Here is a 22,320-nt window from a genome sequence, read left to right on the forward strand (position 1 = left end):
GCCAGGTCCTGGCATCCCTCCTGGAGATGCTGCCCTTGGTGTTTTGCAAGTCTCTCCCTGGCTCACTCTTTGCCTTCTTCCCCTGATGGGTTTGTGCCTCAGAAGTGCAAGGAAACTTGCACCTGCGTTGTCCACTTAGTTTCATGAGGTCCCCAGTTGTCTCAGCGTTGCCTTTTGGGACTCACGATGGGTTTACAGCCTGATGGTTTCTACCAACACACCTCCAGCTCCCTGCATTCACTTCCTCCTGCCTATTATTGGGATGAACCTCCCGCTGTTCTCCACCTGACCTTTCCTTCCCCTTTCTCTACTACTGTGCCTTCCTCTTTGCCACCTCTTCCTCAGAACTCCTTTGAGATTTAAGCTGTCCCCTTCAGTTCATCCTGCACATGATGAAACTGTCCTGTTCCTTTCCTACTAGGCCTGTGGTTTTCCCTCCTTTCTTGACCTTTCCTTATGAGCTCTCTCAACAGCAAACTAATTACACCAGAGGTTACTTGCTCTCAAAAACAAAAGAAAAGAAAGTTCTTTCTTATGGTTCTCTGCACCAAACCAGACTTCCTCTATATGGGAAGGGGGACAGCATGAGGGAGGATCTGTAGCCAGCAGTACTGCAGCCTCCCTCATGTCCCAGCAGTAGCACACAAAATGACCCAACTGTGTAACATTCTTTGATGCTGAGCCTGTGAGCTCACTGCCAGCTGTAAAGGGAAAAGAGCTGCCTTGGAGTTGCTGCTTGCCCTGCTGCAGTGTCTCCCATCCCTCCTTCCCCTTTTCAGCTGGCAGAAAGTTGGAGATGGCAGAGATGCATTTTCTTCTCCATTTGGGGATGGAACAAATTCCTCTCCCCCCTCCTGTTTTCCCTGCTGCAATTTTACCCTTGGTAATGGCTGATGCGCAGTTTGGTTTTACCACTGGCAGAACGGTTGGTTACATTGTATGGTATGTCATTATTTCTCTCTGATCATGACTTCTGAAAAATTACCAAACCGTGGGTAAGTTAGGTGGTGTTCCAGGGCACAGGCTGGAAGACCGTGCCAAGTGCCAGGTTTCAGCTCTATAAAGAACTGGAAGTGAAAACAGAAAGAGCATCACTCTGTGTAAAGTGTAAATAAAAAAAGGCTGTGTATGGTTATTTGACTGCTGAAATAACACTGTGCTGACTTGTGTTCTCTCAGGTAATGTTATGACATGTAGTTATAAATAGATAAACCAGCTAAGAGCAAGGCACCTTCAGGTCACCTGGTGCCTCACATCTCAATGCTGAGCAAGACATGCTGTCTTTGCTACAAGTCCCAGAGGATGTGCAAGTCTCAAGGTACCTCTTTCCTGCAATCCACCAAAGAATTTGGTAATTACACTTAGCTTCTTTCTGTTCTTCCCCTCCCCCTGGCTCTCTATAATTTGGGTCTTTAATTGCAAACCTGGGAATGGAATTCCTTAAAAAAGAAATAATTAAACAAAACAGTACTGGTATATCAAGAAATATAAATGAAAAATTTAAGTAGTGCAAGTGTGTGTTTTCATTAATCCATCTGGCAGTGAGTAGTAGAAAAAAATAAAATTGCTTAGCAACCAGTATTGAGTGAGTGAGCCAAAAATCAAGTGAAACATGCCTCTGATACCCACTTCATTTCTGAGCTGTTGGGTTTACTCTTCTGTTTGCTCAGAAAGCACAAACCAAGCAGCCTGGGTATGAGAGCTGTCTAGTCTGAGGAAAAAGCCACTAGAAAATGTGTTTGGCCACTTTTGCTCATGCTTAATAATGCCACGCAGCTCAGGCTTTCCTTTTGAAACTTACTGTTTGTGAGGTGCAGTGTTCTTGCCTTTATTTTTTTGGCTCTGTGTGTGGGGAGGGGGGGGTGAAAACACCCTGCTTCTAAGCCGCCCAGGTTTTCATTTGCAGTCTCGTTGCTGGAGTCTCTGCTGCTGTGCCACAGAGGGTACCAGGTCGCCCTTGGTGTCCCAGTGCCCTGCAGGTGGAGGGGCCCGACCTCCTGCCCAGGAGCCTGAGCGCTGTCCGCCGCCCCTGGTGCTGAAGCCGCTCCGCCGGGGGTGGAAGACGCGTGTCCTGCCTTGCCTTGTTCTGCTTGTCTGTCCGTGGGCTGGCAGCTCATGTATGTGCACAGGGGTGTGTGTATCTCTTTGCCTGTGCAGGAGGAGGGTGGTAGGAAGGAAGTAAAGCTGTTTCTTCAACCCACGGATGCAGTCGAAGCTAAAGTGATACTCGGGGCGCAGGAAAGAACATCTTCCTTGTGTGCTTATTGCTTGCTTTCCATTTAGTGCATTCCATATCTGCACTTGCTGCTCAACCACTGCTTACAGAGCTATTTTTCCTACAGCTGTTATGAATCAAGCTGCATTCCCCAGTCATTGTCTTCTGTCAGGACATGGTCAAAGTTTGGCTGCAGCATGCAGGATCTGCTTTGCAGTATTGGAACTTCAAATCCACTTTTATTAAAGAACCACAACCAGATACAGTGAATACTGCTCTTCTTCACCCTTAATTGCAACCATTAGTTAAGAACTATCAGGTTTTTAATCTACTTCAGCTGTGAGTTATAATTATACCATTACTGCTGTTATCTGTATTGTTGAACAACTGAGATTGCATACACACAGTCAATTATACAGTTTGGTTGTAGCATGTATTTGGTCTGGGTCTTTAAAAAACACAATTTGCAAGTGATTAACAGTGCAGCTTCCATCTCCCCTTGTCTTTTGATTATATTAACATCTCTGCTTTGCTTGATTTTCAAAAACATACCAGTTTATTATGTTTGTTTCTAAATATTGATCAATTAACTCACAATTATTACCTAGCATGAGTTGACAAATGCTGTTCGATTAGTTGTGCCTGGTATGATTTTTTGTCTGGTGTTCCCAAACCGATTAAAATACCTCATTGTTTTCCAAACCCAGGGTTATTCTCTCTATTATTATACATATGCAAATCCTATTAATCTGAGTTATGTGCTCATATCAAGAGGATAATATTTCCCAAAGGATTAAAATTACCTCTTCTGCCAAAATTAATGTAGCTACATAACATTGTAAAGCTATAGGCAGCTATAAATTCTTTTTCCATATTTGATACTAAATCAGTTCCATACAAAAATTAATTTTTTATTTTCTCAACAACTTCTTCCAGTGCAATCCAGAGGAGTGTGGAATGTGCTCTCACTTGTGGCTGGTGGTCTTTTGTTTTCTTTATTATGATTAGCAATCTGGCATTGCTCCATCTCTTAACATTCATCTTTCATACACATCTCCTTAAAAGCAGTTTTCAAATTGCCTTTTTAGCATTCGGATTCAGGCATCTAAAGGCTAATCCCAAATTACTTCTGAAAACTTGTTCAGCTGTGACAGTTGCCCAATACCATAATCACTTTCCTGGTCCTGTGCCAGCAGATAAGTTCAAGTGGTTTTTATCAGTTTTGACCTGTTACAGGTTTTGGCCGATTTCTATTCTTCCTGTTGCAAAATACTGTACTTTTGAAATAGCAATGCATAGTAGGTAGCTTTCAAGCTTGATAAATTGGCAGAGGTGACGACTGATAAGGAAATAGACTGCTTAAAAGCCACTAAAAGATCCAAGATGTATGAGCTTTTCTCCTCCTTCTCCCTTCATGCAACTGCTTGGGGAATCCCTGTCAGAATTTTATTGATGTTTGTTAGGGAAGGAGGGGACCACTGCACTGAGTTGATCTGGTCGGGTTCTTTTAGCCTTTCAAGTGTTAGTCATTATTGAAGCTATTTCTATATACAGACAGATACTCTTACTCCTAGCCAAAAACTAGTAAGCTTTGCACTGCAATCCTCTGCAAAGCTGATTCTAGCAGACTGACTTCTTGTTAAGTGGTGCAAGAAGCTGTCTTTGTCTCAGCTCCTCAATCATTCAGGGAAGTCAGCAAATGTCAGCTTTTGTTTGAGCAAGGCTTATTGTCTACTTATTTAACCTGGGAATGGAGACTCAGGGGAGAAAGCAAGCCAATGCCTTGGAGAAGGTGTAAGGCCAGAATGACTACAGTAGCTGTACTAGGGGTCAGCAAAGAGGGGATGTTCCTTCAGAAAGAGTTAGCTTCTATGCTGTAAAATGGGGAGAGGGGGGATTTTGAATGTGAATATATTCCTCCCACACTGACTTCAAAGCATGTACCAGCGGTGCAACCTAACAGAAGCCAGAGCACCAGCAGGAGGAGTGCAGGAGCTGGCCTCTGAAGAGAGAGGAGAGAAGGGGGAAAGAGGTAGTGACAGATAGAATTCGATAAAGATGGTGCAGCCTGTGCAAGCTATGGAGCCCAGCTGGCTCGCTGGGCCCTGGAGCGTAGCACAGATTTTTAGTGCACTGAAGTCACTCAGTAATCTCACTGAAGTAGCTGGATCCTCGAGTGATTTAAGTAATTTGTTGACTTCAGCCAGGGATCTGAGCCAGACTATAGAAATATACATCTCTGCTCCCTTTCAATGATGAAAGATCTGTTTTATCTCTTTGTGGTGTGGAGCCACATGTTGTCTTGGAATGTGTTCTGGGAAAGCAAAGCTGAGAGGGAAAGGAATTAGTGGTTGTGCATAATTTTGCCATGGGTACAGAAGAAGGGTCCTTGTGTCTAGAAATGCAAGTGAACTTGGTACCATTTACTGTTCTTAAGCAGTGATGAATAAATCACACTGGGGAGAGGAAAAAAAATCTACGTCAGCCTGTGTTAGTGCTGCTGCAAGCAGAATTAATTCACAGGGTGTAAAGAGGGAGGAGGATCCTGGCAGAAACTGCTGAATGGCTGAGACAAATGTTCGCAAGCTGGGAAATGTTCATGGTCGACTGTTTCTGTCATGCAGAGCTGGTGGGGGAAAGCCAGGACACAAAGGGTGACTGTTAGTTTTAGATGTGGGAATTTTTTTGTTCTGGACCCGGCACAAAGTTGAAATCAACTTACATTTTCAGTGTCCTGGCACCTTCCATGCTCTGTTTGGGCCCTAAGGCCCTACAGCCTTCATGGTAGGCTGCCTCACTGTTACTGTTTCTACTGCTGTATTCACTGCATTATATAGCTCTAGAGCTATGCAGAATACTTTTCAGGGATCAAAATGATGTATGATTTTGCTTTCTAATGGAAAGATAATGTTATTTGTGTATTAGCCTCATACATGGTGATTTGTCTGGAAGGATATGATACATTTTGCTGCAGTGAACAAGGAGGAGCTTGTGAACTTAATTTTGTTACTTTGTAAAATAAGAAAGAATATTTATATAGCTCACTGAGGTGGGCAAATTGTAAATAGGTGAAAATAAAGTAAAATTACTTGACTGGATTTTCCGCAGGAAATCTCCATCCCATTATTTTTTAATTTTCTCTAAATCCCATAATTTTATTTTAAAGTCTGTTTTGAAGTTTCTGAGTTTGCCCCTGGTCATCCTTACAAATGATTTAACACAGTTAATCATCTCTGCAGTCATTTGAAATGCTATCACATTTGAAGTTGTGTTATTTCTTCCCTGTTTATCCAGTGTATATTTGAATATATTAATAATAAAATCCTCTGCATGGTTGCATGATATTTGAATAAATGCTTCCTAAAACTATATACAAATTGAAATGGCTTTGGATTTATGGACCTCACAGATTAGAAATAATGTGGAAAGGTTTATCGGAAGGACATAATAGTGTTTTTAAAAATATTTTTAAATTATGGTGGCTTTAGGATTTCAGGAAGAAAAGATTGGTCTCAGCAGAACAGGGGAGAGAGAAATAGGCAGTAGTAGGCTTTCTAATATGTGTGGGAGGTTTTATTTCTTTTTGGAGAAAGATTAGTAAAAATGCATGCCTGGAAAATTTCCACTTTTCCCTCTAATCACTCCCTCTGATCATTGTCATGGAGATCCCATCATACTTAGGAACCCAAATCACCGGTTTTGGCAAAGCATTCTTTATTACCTTTATAAAGGGGCCTGAAGAACTGGCCTCCTTTGCCATAAGGTGTTGCCTTACAAAACCTTGTGCCTGCACTTTGACTGATGACTGATAGTCTTAATGCTGCTTTATTTGGAGTATAGCTGGAGATCAGATGTGTGCCTGTCACTCATTTCCTGGCTGTTTTCCAGCCCTGGGAGCATGAGTACATATACCAGGAAGAATGAACATCCAAGCTGAAAGCCACCCTTCAAGTGGCAAGGATAGGCCATTTGAGATAATCTGCCCTTCCCAGGCCTAAGTGCAGTGGCTGAAAGCACTTCTGTATCAACAGGCAGTTTAGAGGGGAAGAGATCTTATCAGCGACTGAGGTTTTAACTCTTGTACTTGACTTTGGAGACTTAAGACTGTGACCTTCACTGTGTGCCAGACAGGAATAAGTTTACATGTTCTCCAAGTCCTGTTAAAGGAGAGATGTCCCTGCTTCACCAGCTGTCATCTAACAGGAATTTTTGATGCAGACTTGAATGAACAAATATGACTGAGGACAGTTTGAAGGGAAGGGCAAAGTTAGCCAATTGATGGAACTGGCAAGAGCAAAATGATAGAAGATCCATTTCTCTGAGTGCTGGAGATGTTCTCATGTTATGATGTTCTTGTGGCACTGCACATATGCATCATCTTTCTTTGTCAGGGGGCAGCTGATTCACAAGCAGTCGATGGCATCGACATTGCTGTGGAACAGCTGTGACAGGAGATGGAAGGAAGGAAGGTATGTGCTTGCTTTGGGATCAGAATATGCAGAGCTGATGCCTTGTAAAACTCTCTGCAGTATGGGTGACTTTAGAGCTGCTGTAGTGCTGTTATTAATCTGGTCCTTCAAGAAAATTGATGTTGCAGAATTTGCCTGGATAGGAAGTTATCTCTATCTTTGTGTTTTGCTTGATGAGCTTTTTGGGTTAACACAACCAAGTATATTCCTGCAAGCTGGGATGATGCAAAATAATTTTATTTTTTTGTTTCATCAGGAACTGTAATTTTCTTCTTGGAACTAGGTCTTTAAGGAAACTGCATTTTTCCAAAACTTCAAAACTGACAGCCCTGTTCAGAATTATTAGCTGTAAAATCTAGTAAAAAGAAAAGGCCTAATCCTCAGTAACAGGTATAATTAGCTTTAATGCTTAATTACTCTGAGTCAACTAATTGGTTTCATTGGGACTACTCAGAGTAATTCCCAGAGCTAGGCATGTAAGTGTCTTCAGAATCAGTCTTAAAGTTGTTTGTAAGTTTTTGCAATGTGACAAAAGTCATTAGTCCAGAAAGAATGTCTTGGGCTGTCTGTTTTCAAATATAAAATGTCAATGTTAATGAAATATTGTGTTATTAGAAGTTATTTCTTGTGCTTCTGCTTTAGGCCATAGAGTCGGTGTAAAATTTTATATTTCCATAGTGAAATAAAACTTGGCTGCCTTCATGCTTTCTTGGTGGTGAATATTCGTGACAATGTATCTCTTGTGGATAAGGTGCAAAAAATGTCACTTTTAACATTTCAATCATATTAATGTGATGTATTTTACATAGTAATACAACTTCTTGATATAGTCCACTAAAATGTTTTCTTCATTCAGAATACTATTAGGGTAACATTATTTATAATCATTAACCATTATTTATAATCATAAACCATTTTTAATCATGCAATTCTGTTGCCTTCATTTATAATGCATTGGTGGTCTTATTTTATACTGATATGCTGAAGCCATAGCTAGACCCTCAGTATATGGTCACTGTCCCTAGGTTTCATTGTAGAGACAATGTTCCTTAATATTTAAAAGAAGATAATTAGTGCCTTTACTGCAAACTCTGTAATAATTTTCTTATCTTGAAATACCAGTTCAGTGTATAAGAATGTGAAGATGACCTCCAAACAAGAATTTAATGAGTAGCAAATTCAGCAAGAAATCAGGGAGGCAGAGTTGAAAAATTAAGTTCTCATGTTTCTTCTGCATTCCATATTCACTGTGGTTTCATTTTGGTTATGAAGTACATAAGAGTGGGGAAGCATGTGACAAGCCTTTGCATATACTTGTGTTTTTCTATACTGTATGAACACATGCCATTTTAACTGTGATTGATAAGAACTGCAGTGCATATTTTGGTTAATCAGAACATTCTTGCTACGCATAATTTATGTTGCAATATCATTTTTATGGTTAGTGGATACAGTACTTGGACAGACAGACATCTGGTTAATAGTTTATAAGCAAATTAAATACTTGATGTATTATTAAAATGAAAGAGAAATTTCATCAGGGCTAAATCTAATTCTATGCTAGAATGATGGAAAGTTGTTTAAAGTCTGACTCAAGCTTGATGCCCCAAATTTGGGAGGACCTGTTTTGACTGTGGCACTTGTCTACCTACCAGTGTGTGCTTATTTCTGTTCTATGGGTAAAAGGTCAAAGAGTCTACTGACAAATTTGAGAGCTGACTAGGGTGCATGTCTTTGGGAAGAATGTTCCTATGTTCCCTCAGTGAGTCAAGTGTTGCAATGGTGTTAAGCCATCAGAAACAGCGCTAAAATACTCCCTTTAAGCTAGTCCCGTTTTGCTACAGCTTTGCAATAAGTAATAGGAATCTTTCTCAGAACAGAAAATATCCCCCCAGTTAAGAAGAAATTGGAAATTATTAGTTCTATTGCAATATTCCTTGAGAAAGAGATTACTCCCATCTGACATCTGTAATGGTCCTTTGTTTTTCTTGCTAAGATCACTGATAGTGCAGTTTCCATAAATCTTTTTTTTTATCCTGTTTTCTTTGTTTTCTTGCACTAGAGAAGTGCTAGAAACAAGCTAGAGCTAGTGCTAGTGTGGAGACCTTGACAAGGCTGGGCTTGATGCATGGGGCATCTCTAAGGTTTGGAGGAGAATGGCTCTTCCCCATGACCAGCCTCAGCTGCAGGAGCACATGGGTGTAAAGGTCATGTTGTGCAGTGTGCTGGTGAAGAGGTCTGTAGCTGACTGTCTCATGTGAGCTCTCAGCTCCTGGCTTCTGTGGGGTTGTGTCGTTGTTGGCATCTCTCTTTTCCTGTTGCCTTTTCCATTCTCTGGGGTTTATCAGGGCTATGTATGTGGGTAGCAGCAATATGTTGGCCTGCAGCTTCTTGAGGGCTGTGCCTGCTGTCTTGGCAGAGATGCCATACCAGCATTTAAAATTCTAAGTTGGGAACTATGACTTTAAAAGGTCACCATGCATCCCTAGGAGCTCTGATAAAGAGCTATTAATCTACATGGTGATTCCATGAACCCAGGTAAAGCAATCATTCCCCAGAGCAATGATCACTCCTGCTCTCTGCATAGAGACTGCTCTTCTGGTTGTGGGTAGATGTGGAGAGTTAGGAATAAACTGCATTAAGCTGCTAATGAGTAGTCATTGTGTATATTTAAATCAGTTTATCATGTTTATCCATTCATGAAAAATTTAATTTTGTCTTAACACTTCTTTGTTCGTTATCTTTTATTGCTTGCACTACACATCAAGGCTCTTTTTAGATGTGCTGAATGTTTTTTCCAAAAATCATTAAAAGATTTTTTTCAAAAATTACTTTTTTCAATATTTTTTTTTTTTACAATGACTTACTAGGTTGAAGTAGGAAAGAAAAAAAATGAAAAGTAAATGATCATTTTAATTTTCTCTGTGTGGAAGAACAGCAAAATCTTTCAAAGCTAATAATAAAAAATTAGCTGGGGCTAACTAATTACATGTAAAATGATAGCCTGTATTTATAAGGCAAGAAGAAATCAATAAAGCTCAGTTTGTAATTTAGTCTTATCTCAAGGCTCAGAAGAACAAACCATTCTGTGAGATAAATTTTATAAGATTGTTTCAAATAATATTTTTTGAGCTAATTAGTTGATAAATTTTATTTATTTTTTAAAGAAAACAAGATATGCATCACTGAATAACCTTGGGGTTTAACCTTGAAAGCTTTCCCCTCTGGAAGCAGTTGGTCTAACAGCTTTGTCAATATTAGAGGAGACCCAAAGGGAGAGCAGTGAAAATATTTGGTTGAGAAGTATCATTACACACATGGAATACAGCTTTTTGTTAACGTGCTTCATGACATAATGGTAGGAAACCAGGGGAAAGAATCACCAGAATTAAGGCCACTCAGGACATGTGTTGTCATTCAAACATGTCGGGACTTGCTAAACTTAACTGCTCGAGGTTAGTGCTGCCCTAGGCAGCAGAAACATGATGTTAGCAGGTACCCACCAAAGTGGCTGTGTATATACCTAGGGGTGTGTGTCAGCAGCCTGAGGAGCATGCAGGGACCATCTGTTAACCAGCAGGAGTCTAAAAGGCTTAAAGTGGGCAGCAGAGGGATCACTCTAGAAGTTGTGTAACTTACTCTTTCAATTACCCAAGTCAGTGGCAAGTAGACAGGTCCCAAGCAGTGATAGCTGTTCCTTCCTGCATCATAGATGTTTCAGGATATTTTTCTTCCATGACTTTTGGCAAGGCTTAGTGACATTCGTAGCCAATTGTGATTTAAAGAAGCACCTAGTGTTGAGAGGGAGGAAAATGCAGGGCCTGCCTCCTTTTCCTTTTGGAGATAGGTTCCGCTTTTAAATCTCATTCTTCCCTCTGTGTCTAAAATAAAACATTGTATCAGCTGCTGCATTTCCCTGTGTAATGATATCACCCTCCTGAAAGACCTGTGACTGTTAGATTGATCCTTACTTCCTCTTTGTACCCCATTGGCCCAGAACCAGATAACCCAGACCTCCCAGACCCTAGATAAAAAACCCCACAGCCATTGTCCACCCTCTTTTTCCTCCTTCTCCCCAGAGAATAAACACCTGGAAACTGAGCCTCTGCGACTATCTCGCCTAGTTTCTGAAGCTTCTTATCCCTGCAGGTCCCCCAAGGCTGGGCTAGCTTAGCAGTTCAGGGGGGCTGACAGGGGGGAAAGCATCAATCAGCTACATATCAGTGTGTTTAATAAGGCAGCATTTAGCTTTCATTACCGCTCCCAACAGAAAGAAAAAGATTGTTATCAACAAGAGGTAGAGGGATATACTGAGGAAGTGAATGTGGTGACAGTATTAGCCATACATAAAATCCAGAGCTGTTTTAGCAGAACATCATCCAAAACATCTGACTCCCATGCAACTTTCTGTTACTGTGTTAGAAAACATTTGGTCCTGTTGGTTCCCTTACATGGGGCTAAGGGATTATGTGTATGTGTGCAAGTGAGCTTTTAGTGTACTGCAGTCACTCATGTATGGCCAATTTCCCTGGTTGAATGGTACGTTGTGGGTGGTTTGCCTGTGGGAACTGGCTGTTTTACCCCTTTTAGGATTTTTCACTGAATTTAAAACAGAATTTGAAAGTAGATTAAGCAAGGAAATGTAGGTTGGATCTTGAAGAAGGTGTTCTCAGTAGTTTAGACCAACTTTCATGTTTTGGTTTAGCTGCTTTGCTATCTTGGAAGAAGATCCAGGACTGTATATAAAGGTGGCCTTCATCTATTTGTTTTATTAGGTGGGAGGAATAATGTTCCTGCTGCTCACAGCATGACCCCTTAGCATGACCCCATCATTCAGTGAATACAAGAACATAGCTGTTGTCTTTCCCCTGTCTTCAAATGTTCCCTGAGGACTCCAGGTTAAGTAATTTCCAACCTCTGTGTACATCCTTTCCATGGAGAGGAAGCTCAGAAGAGCTAGAAAGGATATAGAAGGAAAGGATTAGGATAGTGAAGATGACCTGTATTGTGTCTTTCTTTAGTCACAGGGGCTTTAATAAGTAAGCTTAATAATTGTATTTGCTAATGATTTTTCCCTTCCAAATTTTGATCGAGACATTTTCTGGGAAGAACAGGTATTCAGAATGTAAGGGGGAGAATGGCCAAAGTGGTTTCAACCATTCAGATACACTTTTTTCCATGCAAAGGATTTTTGGACTGAAGAAAGATGTTCCTCTGTGCTAGAATCCATTGTGCTGGGTTTTGGTTTTTCTGCCAAGAGGACTGTATTTTTTAAATGTAATATCTCACATTGCTTCCCATAGGACATTACCAAGCCAGTTTCTATAAATCTCTGTGCACAGAGTGTTTTATGTGAGACAAAGATATTTTTTCTTGATATATTTTTTGCACCTTGCTATACAGCTGCATGGGTATTTATATATATCCTTTGAAGTTTTTATTCTCATCTGCAAATGAAAACCTTGAGTGCTAATCTCTTCCTTCTGACGAAATCCTCTGATGCTTTTCCCTTAGGAATCCCCTTCCTTAATTCTGTGCCATTTGGTGTGGTAAGGGGGATGCTCTCTCTGAAGGGCTTATCCTCCCTTCTGAAGTCTGCGTCACAGTCATCTTTCTTTAGAAATTGGAGAACTAACACATTTGTAACAGAGTTTCTCTGTATTGGTATTCATACTGGATAGAGAAGTGACTACAAAATCCAGTAAAGGTTCTTTTTCAAGCCTTTGTGTACTGGCTTAACGGTACCCTGAAACTACATTGGCCTCAGAGCAAAGGATGAAGCATACATTTTGTGCACAGAAGTTTCTTATGTCACTGCTGTATCTTGTTGCTGCACTTAAATGATTTATCCGGTGAGGATTTGTGTTGTGTTTGCTATTACATGCACCTTGCCTTAGAAACCTTTTCTGGCATATTCAAAATTAAGGAAAAATTATGTATTTGAAAATTTTTTCAGGCTTCTTTCTCTTCTCTCTCCCGTCAGGGAAAGAATACAAAATATGAGCAGGCAAGTTTCCTTTTAAAGAAGTTTTTGAGTAGTTCACAGTGGCTTGAAAACAAATGAAAAATGTTCAGAAAAAATGTCTGACTGTTTTCCTGTTCTTTTAAATAATGTGTCTATCCTATGGCCCTCTTATATAATAAGATTTTTAGTCCCAGATGGGTAGGGAATAGTTATCTGTACCTCTACTTACTTTTTACACTCTATCAGAATAAATCTCCCAAAACAACCCTTAAATGGTTGCAGGGTAATTAAGGTTCACTGGTACAACAGTAACTAGATTCTATATTTAATTAATCTCTCTGTAAAGTAGAGTTGCTGCATCATATTTGAAATACTCTTTGATGATATTAATGGAATGTCTTACAGGAACTTTAGCTTGATGATCAGTGTGGTTAGTATTTACATTATCTGCAAATTGAGCTTCTGTTGCACAGATAATATAGCTTCTGATAGATCAACATTACAGCATCCTTGTTCAAATAGATACATACTCTATTACAGTTCTGTAGCCATGGAAAAGAACTGCTGCCTCACAAATGGCTTACTGTGACTCTGGAAGGACCCAGTTCAGGAAAACACTGATGCATCAAGATTCGTCATTAATAAACATTAGAAGTATGTTCTGAATTCTTCTCTAAGTTGCAGAGGAAAATCTGCTCTCTGGAGACCAACACAGAATCATAGAATTGTTTGGATTGGAAGGGATCTTTAAATAACAATTAGTCTAACACCTCTACAAAGAACAGGGAAATCTTAAACTAGATCAGGTTGCTCAGAGCCCCATCCAGTCTCACCTTGAATGTTTCGAGGGACAGGGCATCCATCTATCACTTTTCTGGTCAACCTGTTCCAGTGTTTCACCACCTTTATTGTAAAGAATTTCTTCCTTTTATCTAGACTAAATCAACCCTCTTTTAGTATAAAACCATTGCTCCTTGTCCTACCACAATAGGCCCTGCTAAAAAAAATCTGTCCCTCCTTTCTTGTAAGCCCTCCTTAAGTACCAAAAGGCTGCCATTAGATCTTCCCATAGCCTTCTCTTCTCCAGGCTGAACAACCCCATTTGTCTCTGCTTTTCCTCATAGGAGAGCTGTTCCATTCCTCTGACTAATTTTGTGGTCCACCTCTGGACACACTATAAAAGGTCTGTGTCTTTCTTGTACTGAGGATCCCAGAGCTGGATGCAGTATTCCAGGTGGGGCCTCATGAGAGTGGAGTAGAGTGGGCGAATCACCTTCCTTGACCTGCTGGCCACACTGCTTTGAAGCAGCTCAGGATGAAGTTAGCTTTCTTAGCTGTGAGTGCACATTGCTGGGTCATGTGTAGTCACCCACCTGTACCCCCAAGTCCACCTCTCTGCATCCCCCAGCCTGTATTGATATTTGGGGTTGCCCTGACCCAAGTGCAGCACTTTGCACTGGGCCTTGTTGGACCTCATAAGGTTCCCATGAATCCACTTTACAAGCTTGTCCAGGTGTCTAATAATTTCCGCACCTTCTTGCTTTGTCTGTATATTTCAGAGAACAGTAAACCAGCACCAGTCTCAGTAGAAGTGTTGGCAGGATGTGGAGTAGATGAGGTTCTTCTCATACCTTGCTGTTAGGACTTCGGTGTTGCCTTGGGAGGCACGGACCCTGAGGTGTTGGCACACTTCTTCAGAACTGTTTGTGATTCTACAAAGTATCGTGTTTAGAGCCATGCTGTGTCCATGCACAGAAGCCTGTAGGGATCAGACATTGGAGAGAAAGGGGAAGACTTCATCACACCAATTCAAATAGTGCTTCCTGCTCTTACTCATAAATATTCTTCAGAACCTCATGCTTTCTCTGCTTGCACAATTAGTTACAGGTAGGTCAAATTTGGTTTACTAAACCATCTTCTTGGAAACTAGGGTCACAGATGTGTGTGTTGGATGTGCACCCTAATATTTGGCTGGGTTGTACCAGTTTTAGGAGTGCAGGTGTGTTCCCCAGGTCCCTCGTCATGGAAAGTCACTGATTTTGCCTAGTGTCTTCCACCTACGTTGGGGCTGCTGGCCCACACAACCTCGTAACAGCTCTTATGTTAGAGAGACTTGTGGTTGCCAGATATGCTGGGCTGCTCGTGATTTCTGCCCATACCCAGTTTCTCTATGGGCATGAAAGCCAAATCTGCCAAACATTTGCCTGATCTTTCCAGATCTGAAGCAACCCAGTCAGAGCAGTAGTATAAGCCTGTTCCTGGATATCTGTAAGTTTGCATTCAGAGAGCATCTCCACAGAGCATGCATGGCCCATCTGGCACATTCTAGAATTGTGTGTATTTATATCTAAGAAAAACTATATCTCAAGGAAAGTGACCCATCCCACATTATTATTGTGCTTGGGATACTCTCTGGGAAGTAATTTGCAGCTGACCTCATGGTGCATGCTCTAGAAGGAGAATTTTCTGGCCCGAGAAGGGTGCTGATGTGCTATATACTTCATTGTATTATCACACTAGTGCACCAGCAAGGTGAAAAAATCACTTTCTATTATTTCTCATCTTAGAAGTGCTAGCTAATAATTATTTACTATATTGAAATACTAGTTGACGCTGCAGCATTAGATGGATCTTCTGTTGATACTGATGAATGATGCACTGAATGAGTTCTGAAGCATTGAGCTCTTGTTCTTTTGTAGTGTCAATGTTTTAGGGACAGACAATTTAGAGTGTTGTTACTGTTGCAATTCTTAGTTGTTGCGAAAAATATTGGTCATACTGGAAGGTCAGCAAAATGATAGAACAATATGATCTCTGTGGGTCATTGAAACAATTCCCTTGTGGTCTTTTGGGGTTCAGGATGATTACTTCATTGCTGATCAACAACTTTAAAACATTGAGTCTTAGGAATTTGCGGAGGGGAGCAAAAGAAATGGATGTAACAGCTAGCGGTGATTCTGTTTCATTGGGCAAATCAAGAGCCTGCAAGTTTAAACTTGTATAGCAGTGAGAATTGGGTTTGGATTCTCCTAGATCAGGCTTAGCAGTGAGTGGTGGTAGTGATGGATTCAGTTTTCACTGTTTCTGTATTTTTTACAATAATGTGGCCCACATGATGTCAAAAAATCCAAAAGCTCCTAACAAGAGCTTATTTGAAATACATGCAAAGGTGAATTTTTCTCCTGATAGATGGTTGGTTGCTTCAATTTGGGCTTGGTACCCAATACTTAGAAACTCCATTGAAGCCTTAGTGTGGCAGAGAGCTTACTTTGGTGTATGGTGGCTTTTCAAAATCTTATGAAAGAGTGTATCCTGCTCCCTAATTCAAAACTGCTCTTCACTGGGTGACTTGCATGTAGTTTTATTAATTGCGTGCTTTCATGGAAGCATACTAATGTCTTAATGGTTTTGGTATGGCCACTGTTGGTTTGTTTGGCAGAATTTGATAAAAAATCAGGAGAAAGTATGACAGTCAGGCTTGTTCACATTTGATTCTTTCTGTTTGGTGCCATGGATCTGAACTGGCTACTGGGAAGTGGACTTTGTGGGTAGAAGGACTTGGAGGGATGAGAGAGGAATCTAGCACAAATGGTTTGTCACTGAAGTATTGAATGGAAAAGCCAGTCCATGAAATATGGAATATCTTCTGTCTTAAGCCCCTTCACTTTAAAAAAAACATTCTAAAAGCTTTTAAGCCCCAAATATTAATGCACATTGAAAACTATATTTATTATTAAGAAAATAATAGTGGAGGTCAGAATTCCAGCAGGGTTCCTTTAAAATAGTAATGACTGTCAGATGATGCATTATCTGGCAGTTAATGGAGTAGCAGGGGGCCTAGTACTAGAATCTTAAATGCCAAGAAATTAAAAAGCCAAATGTTGTCATAAATACATAAAAACTCTGCACACTGGTAAAAGATGAAGGTGAAACTGGAGATCCAAGCTTTAGCTTTGTATTCAGGATCTCCTTTTTCACAGAGAGACTAGAGTTAGTGGTGGAATGTGAAGGGTAAGGTACTGTTCTATCTAAAGAAGAATGACAGATACTAAACATAAGTCATTATGAGTAATAAAGAAATTATAAGATTTATTGTAGTTCATTGTTTCTTTTTGTCTACTTTTAAATTTTTAATATGCTCCTGCTCTGGTGTTCATAAAACACTTAGGATCTAAAGACCCAGAACAGTAATGAGAAGAAGAAAAAAATAACCACCTCTAATCATCAGATTTGTATTTACAGTTATCTTCATTTAATGCAATGAAAGCATTTTTTAAAAAAACAAAGCCATTTGTAAGGAGAGATAGGGAAGCAAGCTCTCACCTGAAAATGAGGATGTATGCTGAGGACCTTTGGCTTTTTGCTTTAATACTGTTTAAAATAAAAAGAGCTAAAGCAGATTTTTTGTATATCTACTGCACAGACTGGTTATTATATGAATCATCACAAAACTTGTAATCCTCAAAATCTGAGGCTTTATGCTGAGTCCAAAGGTAACACACTCCAAGTAGCAGGTAGTGGCTAGGGCAGCCCTGTTTATGGCATTGAGTCTGCACAAATGAGGAGGAGCTACAGAACTGAACTCTGCCTCGAAACCCAGCTCTGTTGAGCTGCTGGTCTGTCTTGGGGAAGGTGGGAGGGAAAGTCACTCAGCAGCATCCCTTCCAGAGCAGGTCACTGTTTCATCTTTCTGCTTCACAGGATGAGAAAACCTGTTTTGCCCATGTGGTCAGTCCTGACCTTGCGAGCAGTTGTGCTCCTGCTGGGATGTGTGTCCAGCTGGGATAGATGTTTAGTCCAAAGAGCACTGAGGTCACTTATATGTCTCCGCACCAGCCATGCTCTACTCATGTGTCAGGGAAGAAATCTGCCCTTCAGGGCTTCCCTGCTGGGATGCCATTCTGTGCTGCTGCCAATATGGAGCTATCCCTTGAAGACACGAGAATATGTGTCCCTCAATATTTGTCTGAAAAGCACCAATACTTCCTTTCCTGTTTAGATCTGTGTCAGTAGAAAGGAATGCCTGTGAGCTAAGTGATTGTAAACCCAGTGTGAAGGAGATGTAAATAATGCAAGCCCTCATGTTAAAATTATCTGTTTTTTTCCACCCTTTGCCCTGCTAGTCTGTAGGTGAGATTTCTTAGTGGGTGAGGTGAGATAGATCTGGTTGGTCATTTACTGAGTAATCCAGAATGGGGGATAGCAATGCATCAGTTCTTCTCAAAGCTGAAAGAGAATGAAGTTCATACATTTTTCAGCCTGCTGTAAATACTGTCTAGTAAATATCAGTGGTCCTGAACCCCACAGACTTTGGCATCAGCAGGAGCCTGCTCTGGCTTTCTTCTGAGTGCAGTTTTTAAGCTGTCTCCAGGGAGATGTTTAGTCTTGGCAAGTAAAGTGAATGAAAATCCAGTAAGTGATCTTTATGAGCATCATTTAAATTCTCTGTATTGTATTTGAATACCAATCCCTGGCTAGGCCTGTGCTGTTCTTTCTACTTCGTAGTTCTTAGCTAGTGCATTCATACTTTCATGTTGCTCTGCCCCCTTTCAACTCCTTTTGCTGGAGGCTGAAAGCTGAAGCGATGAAGACCCCAGTCACAGCTACTCAGCTGCTGCTCTGCTGGAAGAGGTCAGTGTAAACAACAGGGTCAGAACAACATGTTCATTATCCTTTCTGCAGAAATAAGAGATCTCTCAGGGAGCCCTAGTGTGCACACAGAGAATTAAGTTTTGATGATTTAGTCAAGGGTAATCTGAAGTGAGGAGAGAGAAGATGGAGTTTCAGGCCAGTCATAGTTCACCTTCTCTCAGGCCAGTAAGGTTGCCAGTTAAGAGAGGTACCTTTATTTTTATTTCAACAGCCTTGTGTATGAAATATGAGTATTTACCCTAAGGATAAGCTTAAAACATCCTCAAAGGATTAGGCTTATGATTAATTCATTTGTAGATAAAGCAATGTTGGCTTTTAGGGTTTCCTTTGGTCTTAATGGTGTATGGTTCAGCTAAAACAGAAACACTGTGCTGTTTCCTATGGGTCTTTACTACTTGGTAAAGTGTCATCTAATTATGCTTGTCCTTTCTTAATGTCATGCTTTTCTTTTGATGCTGCTTCATAAGATGTCTAATGTTGGATTCCACTCCATTGCCATGGAAAAGTCATATTCAACCAGACAAGAGAAACACAGAAACAATCTCTTAGACCTGGGATTTAATCTGCTGATTTGCTGTACAAGTGTATCTTGAAAAAACGTGCTCTCATTCATACATTCACACACATCCCCAAACCCTTCCCAATCTATGACCCTGTTCTTGAAATGCCATTTCTAGCCTTAATTGTAGTTTTTAAGAGAGATAGAGTCTTTGAGACATTGCTCCAGCAATGTCTGCTGAAAGACCCTTGCTAGCTAAGGGTTCATTTCAGCTGCAGTGTTTCAGCCTTGCATTGCATCTAAAGCTCAAGTACCTGTGTGCAGTGGAGAGGGGTTTCCTCCCTTTTTGTTATTTGGGATTTGGTTCATCAGACTGCAATAAGAGCATGAACTTCCAGGAAATTCTTTTTATTTCTGAGGGAGAGATTTTGGAAATTAGTACTCAGCCAGGTACCCTCTATTTCATTATTTCAATTGTGTAGGTTTAACCAGATTTAATCACTGGACATGACTGCAGTGGAAGAGAGTGTCATTTCTGGAGAACCATTCTAGAAATGGAAAGGGGGAACATGCTTTTCTTCACAAAACCTGTTTTTAGAAAAAAACACTTCCCTGTTACCAAATGCAAACAAGTTAGGTACCATCATCTGCTGTCAGTGTAGCAGATCCTGTATTAAGGAATGCCTGTATGGCCATTCCATCAAATATGGAATTACTAATATATTTAGTGTAATCGAACATTTGTGGTAATCTGTATTGCTGATAATTCATACTGACAGTAAGCTCTGAAAATATCAACCTGAATATTTTCTGACAATACTTGCCATGTGGCAAAGCATATATTTGCCTGTAGTCATTTAAAAATTGATGTGGCGTCCTTGAGTGGTTTCCTGAAGCATAGTGCTGATTTATGAGCCAGTCATCTAAAGGAAAAAATAGATGCATCTCTTGTGAAATGAGTGCTGAATACCTTCCATAAACTTACATTTCTATGTATATTTTTTTTAGTGTGTGTTGAACCTCCAAGGGTGTCTTTGAATCCTTTCATTATTTTTTTTTTCTTAATTGAAAAGAATACAGAATATAGAATACAGCTGGTTTCTATGCATCCCTCACTTTTTTCCTTTCAAGTGGCTTTTAGAGTTTAGTTTTCAAGGTAATTCTGTATATGAGTAATCTTGAGGTAGACTACAGAATCACAGAGTGGTTGAGGTTAGAAGGGACCTCTGGAGATCATCCAGTTCAACCCCCCTTTTAAGGCAGGGTGATACAGGAACACATCCAGGTGGGTTTTGAATGTCTCCAGAGAGGGAGACTCCACAACCTCCCTGGTCAGCCTGTTCCAGTGCTCTACCACCCTCAATGTAAAAAAGTTCTTCCTCATGTTGAGATGGAACTTCTGGTGTTTCAGTTTATGTCCCTTGCGCCTCATCCTGTCACTGGACACCACTGAAAAGACTCTGGCACCATCCTCTTGGCACCTGCCTCTGAGATATTTCTATGCATTAATGAGATCCCCTTTCAGTCTTCTTTTCTCCAGACCCAGCTCCCTCAGTCTCTCTTCACAAGAGAGATGCTCCAGACCTCTAATTATCTTTGTGACCCTCCATTGGACCTTCTCCGGGAGCTGCTTGCCTCTCTTTTGCAATGGACACAGCACTCCAGATGCAGCCTTACCAGGGATGAGTAGAGATTCATAGAGATTGATAGAGGGAAAGGAGATAATACCAACCAATGCATAAAACAAAAAAGTCCACCATCACCAAAAGAAAACTCCAAGAAATGATGACCACCCTGTCGATTCAAATTCTTTCCATGTGGAAGCTCAAATAAAAAGTATTCAAATGCCTGATATTTCAGTTGCTACAAATCAGTTGCACTTTATTTATACTTGCGTGTCATCCTATCAGATGGGTTCCCTCTTGCCTGAGAGAACACACTTAAATCTAAGCTTAAATCAGTTCCTTTTTTTCTGAAAAAATAAATTTTGAAATTATTTTATAGAGTGTGCTGGAATCTTTAGTTTAATCAATTTGCCTTTCTTTTTTTAAACAAAATTTTTATTTTCTGAGCAAACCAATGAGATTTATTTGCATTTGCTACCAAATGCAGCAGCCAGTTGTAATTTCTGTGTACATTTCCAAACAAGCTAGAGAAACAACCTTTGAACGAGAGTAAGTAGAATTGTCAGGCAGAAAATTTGAACTGGTTCACAAGCAGCTCTTTTTTACTTTCTTTTTTTTTTTTTTTCCATTTTTTTTCTTTGCAAAAATGTGGATTTATTACTATGTGCATTTATGTCTTACCTGTCAGGACATTTCTAGATGCAAAAGTGAAATAAATTCTTTCTTAAACGGACAAATAGGAATAAAGTCGTGTTACTGAAACCTAATGGAAATATTCAGCAATAGATGCTAAAAAACAATACAGAGGTTGCTTCCATGGTCAGTGGAGAGCTCACTTTTTCCCACACAGTCCATTGGACTTCTTCCTGCAGAATCCCAGCCTTTGTGCAGAGAAACTCCTTAATCTTCTGTTGAAGTGGCAGGGATTTTGTGCTTTGGAAATGTACTTGATCAAAGAAGATTACTTAGACAGTTAAAGCTGTTAAATATCTTCAGTCAGCTTGTGTTTTGCAGGCCTTGGGCAGCTCTGGATTCATCAAAACAATATGCTTTGCAGTTCAATGTTATCAGTTTCTGGACATTATCTCTTCTTCCTCTACCCACAGTCTGAATTCCAGATATTTTGAAAGCTTCTTGGCGATGAAAGTGCCTACTCTTGCATTGTCTTTTTTCATTATGGTGTTAAACAAGTACTTTGCTGCACTCTGTCACTGGGCATGAGACATCTGTTATTTTAATTGACATTGGCTAAGTTGGCTAACTTTAAAAATTATTTTTCTATACTTGCAGGAAATTATCTTATTTGAAGTTGGTTTGCCATACTGCTTCTAAATCTGGGAAAATACTATTTCGCTCTTTTGCATTTTGATTAAAATTTATGAAAATTTTAGATCTGTAAGACCTTCCAGAAGACCTTTTCCAGAGGGGAAAAGCAGAACAGCCAAAATAGGAGGAGGCTGTAATGAAAAGCTTTTGACTTAGAGTGTTAATGAACTGAAAATACATGCCGTTTGTACTCTGACCAAGAACTTGTATCTAATAAAGGCTGTTATTTGAGAGAGGGTGATGGCTGTAGAAGAGAGCCTTCCAGATTGTGGAAAGAAGGTTTCAAGAATACGATTGCCTTACTGTGGTCGGACATCATTTGTTTAATGCATGAAGTCCACCTATTTCCTCACTCTAGCTGGATCTAGAGCTTACACAGGAAACCATCTTGTAAAATAATAGGTCCCAACTGGGTTTGCTACATCAGTTTTCTAGACGACCTAGGGAGCAAACACATGTTTACAGCTGGGAGGGAAAAATCCTGTATCATCTTGTATTTAAATTGTATTGCCTTACTGTGGAACCACACCTAAAGCCACAGCAAGGGCAACTGCTCTGACATCTAATTT

The 22,320-nt window shown here is 40.2% G+C and overlaps 1 protein-coding gene across 4 annotated transcripts in view; it reads left to right on the top strand.

The window, feature by feature from the left end:
- Positions 1 to 22,320, top strand: part of PHACTR1 (phosphatase and actin regulator 1) — a 295,584-nt gene that overhangs the window by 15,794 nt on the left and 257,470 nt on the right. The window lies entirely within an intron of this gene.

Source organism: Anomalospiza imberbis, chromosome 1 (assembly GCF_031753505.1).
Source record: "Anomalospiza imberbis isolate Cuckoo-Finch-1a 21T00152 chromosome 1, ASM3175350v1, whole genome shotgun sequence".
In the NCBI taxonomy this organism is placed as follows: domain Eukaryota; kingdom Metazoa; phylum Chordata; class Aves; order Passeriformes; family Viduidae; genus Anomalospiza; species Anomalospiza imberbis.